Source organism: Vombatus ursinus, unplaced genomic scaffold, assembly GCF_900497805.2.
Source record: "Vombatus ursinus unplaced genomic scaffold, bare-nosed wombat genome assembly UNPS02014792.1, whole genome shotgun sequence".
NCBI lineage: Eukaryota > Metazoa > Chordata > Mammalia > Diprotodontia > Vombatidae > Vombatus > Vombatus ursinus.
Window position 1 is genome coordinate 8,577,497 of NW_020954570.1, and position 6,000 is coordinate 8,583,496.

General features: G+C 40.0%; 1 protein-coding gene across 2 annotated transcripts in view; it reads right to left on the reverse strand.

Annotated features, from left to right (window-relative positions):
* The window catches only part of PJA2 (praja ring finger ubiquitin ligase 2), a 125,057-nt gene extending 120,690 nt beyond the window's left edge, over positions 1-4,367 (reverse strand). Inside the window, exon 1 of one of the 2 annotated variants that reach the window (XM_027869243.1) lies at positions 4,302-4,367. The gene's annotated coding sequence lies outside the window, so the exon portion shown is untranslated. Of the gene's footprint in view, positions 1-4,071; positions 4,154-4,301 lie in introns of those variants that run through there. The other variant, XM_027869244.1, reaches the window with a different exon arrangement.
* Between the last annotated feature and the right edge of the window lie 1,633 nt (positions 4,368-6,000).

A 6,000-nucleotide genomic window follows, 5' to 3' on the forward strand; every position in this document is an offset into this window, starting at 1 on the left:
GGGACAGTGAATGGAATAGGGAGGATAAAAGGGCTGCCTTGTTGCAGTGAGGGCCTAGTTAGGATTATGTAATATAAATCTGTATTGGATCCAGTTGGCATAGTTTTGTGTGTCTGAGGGCTGGCTCAGGAGAATTAAAAATTAAATCGGAAATTCAGATTATAAACAAACTTAATGGCACTTTTGTTCTTTGTTTTTGCCATGAAGCTTATTCTGAACTAATGGCTCTAGGAAAGTTCTTTTAAGAGTTTAACCAAGGCCATGAAAACAAGGTTTAAAATCCTCCATGGGGGTGAATCCTATTTCCCTTTTTCTATACTGTATCCCATCAACCAATAGCTCAAGGATGTGAAATTTTAAGTCTTAGAAGGGAAGAGATAACTTATTTGTCTACCAATTAATGCCTTAAAACCCTGGAGATCAAAGAATATTAATACATCAAAGATGAGTTCTCTCACATATAAAAGGGGAAAGCAGAGAGGGAAGTTGAATATTCTATGAAGCTGCTGTACTTTCTAACAAGGCCTAAAAGCAGCATTATAGTCTGTTTGAAAGCATTATCAGAACTCTCCCCACCCACTCCACTTCTAGCCTTCCTAAGGCCTCAGTCCTCCATCAAATTACCCTTTAATACATATCATTTGAATATGTGAGGTTGTTGTTTGTTGTTTTTTTTTTGGGGGGGGGAGGAAGGCCAGAAGTCTCACCTACTAGAAATGCTAATTTATCACATAATTATTCATTTGGAGAAGTATTTGGCACCAAAAGTAGGAATCAGAAAGAGAAAGAATACTTAAGCTCTCCTTTTTCATTTAAAAACAACATCCTCAAACAAGAAGGCAGGGAAGATCTCTCTTGTGGTACATAACTCCTAGCCAAAATGCCTAAAAAATTTGAGGTACACTTGAACTAAAGACTTGCTAGTTCTTTAACTTGGTCTGAATAAAATTTCAGTGACTTCTTGCTACCAAAATAGTATGGCCAAGTCTACATGATTAAAAGAACTAGCACCACAGTATGGTGGATGCAATATTGTCAGTCATCTTAATTGCTAAAACAAATCATAACATGGGTGATCCTGTATAGACAGTCACAATTCAACTGCATTTTTTCCAAAAAGATATGGCCTAAAAGTGACTCTTAGGTTTGTCTTCAAAAAAAGTTCCAAGACACTTGGGTAGTCTCAAGGGAAGAAAATACATGTGTCTTTGAAAATTCCTGGGTAAGCCAACAACTGAAAATGCAAGATTGCACTTTGAGAACAGATACTACCACTATGAGGTGAAAGTGAATTAGATTTAATATTATAGCCCATCTGTGTCAACAACAAACACATTTTTATCCTTCATATTAAAAGGCAACAGGAATATAAAACAGTTTCTATGGTAATTCTGAAGTTATGCCAAAGCCATTTACATTGTTATTTCTAAGTGAAGTCTTCACTTCCTTATAAAAGCCAAAGCAGCATACTTAAGTCTATCTGAATATATTACCAAAACAATGTTACAAATATATAAAATGCACTTAGCATTTATTTTAAATTTAAATTTAAAACAATAGTTTTTCCCACTTCTCTCCAGCCTACCACCTCCAATAAAAGACAGCTAGAAAGACATAAATGATGAATTTTTATTATGGAATGAATTAATTTCTATTTTTCATTATATAAGAAGCAAAACATCTTGGTAAAGTCAAGAAATTCAAACTAATCCAGAGCAAATCAAATTTTGCTGTTTTGGAGCCCTTTTTTTTTGTGAGAAAGGATTCTACACCTACAATCTCATCCTAGTAGGGAACTCCTCTCAAAGAAATTTCCTTTACCAAGGATCATCTGCATTTGGTCTGCAATTTTTATTCTTAGAGAGTTATCAAGGGCTCAGAGAGGTTAAATAAATTGTCCAAGGTCACAAGGCCTTAGGGGTTATATAAGATTTTAACTCTGCTTGTACTCTTTGTATCTCTTACCCTATCCCTTTGATGCCCCTTAAGGTAGACTACCATTCCATCCAGAAATCTTGGACAAGTACATGTCAGAAACAACACTTGAAACTTGGTTTCCTTTATTTGAGGCCAGCCCTCTATCCATAACTATCGTGATGACTCTCAATATATAAGAGTAATACAAGTAAAAACTGGCATTATTATGCTTTTAAATGTGTGAGCTGAGTCAATTTTTTCCCAAAGCCACAATAAACTGACTTCATTTAATGCCCTACACAGAGTATTAGTAAAATGAAGTATGCCAGAGTTTGAAATGGTGCAGGAAAATGGCAGATTTTCTCAAAACAAACAAACAAAAAACTAAAACTAATTCCAGTTGGTTTATGATAAGAAAACATTAATTGTTCCTACATCTAATCTTTTAATTTGTTTACTAGTGAAATAAAATGATTAGATATTAAAATTTATAGCAATTGTGTACAAGAAGGCAGTCTTATAAAAGATAATGGATTTTTTAAAATAATCATACAATAAAGTGTTGAAAAATGCTAGGGACACTATATTTAAGCACCAAATTTATTAGACGATAAAAGTTTAAAAAATTAAATCACAATACGGAGCCTGAAAAACTTGACAATTCTTTTTTCTAATTACCTAACTTAGAAAAAAATTAATTGAAGCTAGAAATTATTTCGTTTTCAGACAATGGAAATCCTTGTACTCATATATTAGACAAAACTGCCTCAAATTAATTCTTATTAATAATGTCAGTAAATAAGTAACATTCTGGAAAGGATTATCAGCTACAAATAATTCTTGAGCTGACAAATGTCAGAAAGACAATGATGGAATGTAAAATTATAAATGTGAAACTAAGATAATGTTATCAACCACTAGTGTTATGATGCTGAAAGGAATGCATTCAGATTTCAAAATGTACAACTGATAATGAAATACAAGATTTAAACAATGAAACTAAGATGTAGAGGAAGGAATTACTCAAAATGTCCTTCAACTAGAGAGCTAACCATTTTACAAATTTAAAATTAAGCTAAAGAAATCAAGTCAATGTTATTCTAGTAGTAGGTAAAGCATACATGCATACTAAGCCAATTTTCAAACTAAAAAATAGCCAAGACCTGTTTGAAATACTATATTTTTACCACTTTCCTTCATTTCTAAGTACTGACACCCAATATATTTAAGGGACTACAGTGTGATTTGTACTTGGTCTTCGAAGAGGATAAATGACTGCGACGTTTAAAACAAAAAAACCCTCTAATTAATCAAATAATGTCAAAAGTATCATATACAACCTATACTTGTTTTACATAGCCTCTAAAAAAAATAAGCCCGTGCAAAATCAAAATGCTAAGTCACTGAGGACAAGTGTATGTGTATAAGCTTTAAAAAGCTTAAAACTGCACTGAACTGTTTAATCTAACAATGCTTGTCTTCCATTACTAAAATCTATGACATTCGATCCCACCCTTACTCCATAATATGAACAGATTTTAAAGTTAACATTTTGAATTTGGTACAGGAATGTTTGCAAGAAAGTTATACTTTAGGAAAAATTCATCTAAGATATGGGGTGACAAGATGATGACAGAATGTGGAAAACAATGCAGCGGCAAGGACACAAGAAAAATGCAAGGGTTGGGAAGAGAAAGGCCGGATTGGGATAACAAGGATATGCAGAGAAGAATAAATGCAAAGCTGCACAGAGGATCAGGTCAGTTTAAGGAAATGGGAGCGGTGAAAGCAGGTTTAGCAGAGGTATGTCAATGCTACTGTTGGAGAAGACCCACGTAGTGACAGAACAGCAGTGAAGAAATCCGATGTGGCAAGCCGGGCAGGAAAGGAAGGACGGGCGACGTTCTGGGTAATTCGATACAAATCTAAAGCCTTTGTGAGGAGTGGGTGGGGGTGGGGAACAGGGTCCCCGGGAAAGGAGCGAGGATCCGGGGTGGGGATGGGATGGAGATGGGGGGGGCGAAAGTGGGGGAGGGACACAGCTGCCTAAGCCCCCAAAACACGATCAAACCCATCCCAGACTGCGACTGCGACAGGACAACTGGGGGAGCGAGGGAGAGGGGCGCGAGGGCACGAGTGACAAGAGGGGCCCACCTGAGCCGGGCCGGGGGCCAGAGGAGGTCCCGGCCTCCGGCCAATGTCAGCGCAGCCGCAGCCCCGCGGGAGTCAGCCTGGCCGGGCGCCCCTCTCCTCGGGCCAGAGGGAGGCTCTTCGGACCCCGGACCCGGGGGAGGGGAGCCCGCAGCCCGAGGAGGCACCGCCCCCACCCCCAAACTCGTAGGATCCAGAGAACTGAGGATCCAAGTAAAGAAAAATCCTCTCACCGAGACCCGCAGCGGGTCCGAGCCGGGAGCAGCGCAGGTCCCTCCACCCGCCGCCGCCTCCTCCCCACGCAGGGCGGCAGCTACCAGACCCCGCCCCACACAACGCGGCGGCGGAGGCGGTGAGCCTGCAAAGCCCCTCCCTCCCTGCCTAATCTGGGCCAATGGGCATAAAGAACATCTGCCAAAGAAAGCTAGGCACCCAATCCGAAGGGGAGGAAGAAAGGGGATGTGGGCTTTGAGTGGGCGGAGCGGAGCAGAGGAGGAAGAAGGAAGCAAGGTCTGAAGCCCCGCCTCCCCCGAGAAGAGCTCCTTCGATTGGACCAACAGTCCGAGAGCTGAGAATGACTTTCTCGCCAGCCTTCCTCCAGAGTGCAGACTCGGAGCCAGAGCGCTCAGCGGGGGGCAGAGTTCTGCAGTGGTGGGCGGGGCGTCTGGGCCGTACCAGGGACTCAAGGGGCGGAGCACCAAGAGAAGTGGAGGACACCTTCAACACTGCAGAGGGTAAAAAGAGAGACTAGGGAAATAGGAGGTGGCCGTCGCTTTACTACAGCAGGGTTCTGTGGGGAAGCATCGCTGATAGTTTATTTCCACAGGGACAAAGAAAGTTTGGGGTTTTTTGTTTTTGTTTTATTTTCAGTTTAGGACTGTCAGACATAAGACTAACAAAGAAAAGAACAAGTACCCGATTGTCTCCCCATTTTCTAGCTAAGGAAGAGCGCATTGCCCAGACTGTCACTGCACTCTCTCCCGTTCCCCAAATGATGTAATTTGTCTGGAACTGAGCTGAAATAGAGACGTGTAGCGGAATACGAAGAATTCAGAGACGCATGGAAGATTTATACGAATTTATGCAGAGTAAATTAAGTAGAAAAATATACATAAAAATGTACTACCACGTATGCACACAGAGAAAAACTGAGCATTCTGCAATTATGATAACCGAGGTTGGTCCTGAAAAGGGATGCGAAAATGCGCCTATCTCTCTTCATCGCAAAGATGAAGACCGTGAAGGTGGAATATTGCATATACTGTCAAACATGGTAGATGTGTTGGTTGGTTTTGTTGAACTACTTCTTCTCCCCACCCCCTTCTTAAAATGTTTGTTATAATGGATGGCCGGCTGGCATAGAGAATGAAGAAGGCTACAAAACTGAACAGGATGTTTTAAAAAAGTATCAACAAAAATGTGATAAAATTTAAAGATACATACATACATATATTTATATAGTTAAAGGACAGCATTCTCTTGATGCTACACGTAACTTTATGACGTTTATTCAGTAACTTTGTGTTGTAACTTTCCTTGAAAATAAGGAGACTGGTTTACACAATGTTTAAGGAATCTTTCAGGTCTAACACTTTAATGAGCGACCACCTCACTTGTATGTTTAAGTTTCTGGGACCAGAACGTTGTCATTTCACTTTTTAATTCTATTAGAGATTGAAAAGTTGGGGGGAGGGGGAGAGAAAAGAGGAAGAGCCCTTTGTCCATTCTGTCACTTTCGCGTTAAGGGTAATCATCTGACTAGCAACTAATAATACATGCTAATGGAATTAATGAGAAAGCTTCTGAAAGCTCCACCTGACTTATAGGAAATTATGTGAGTGACTCAAAATATGTTCTTGTTCCATTCTCTCTTGGAGTCCACATTAGTAAGCACATCCTCTTTCCTACTTCAAAAGTTCCCACAATAAAATA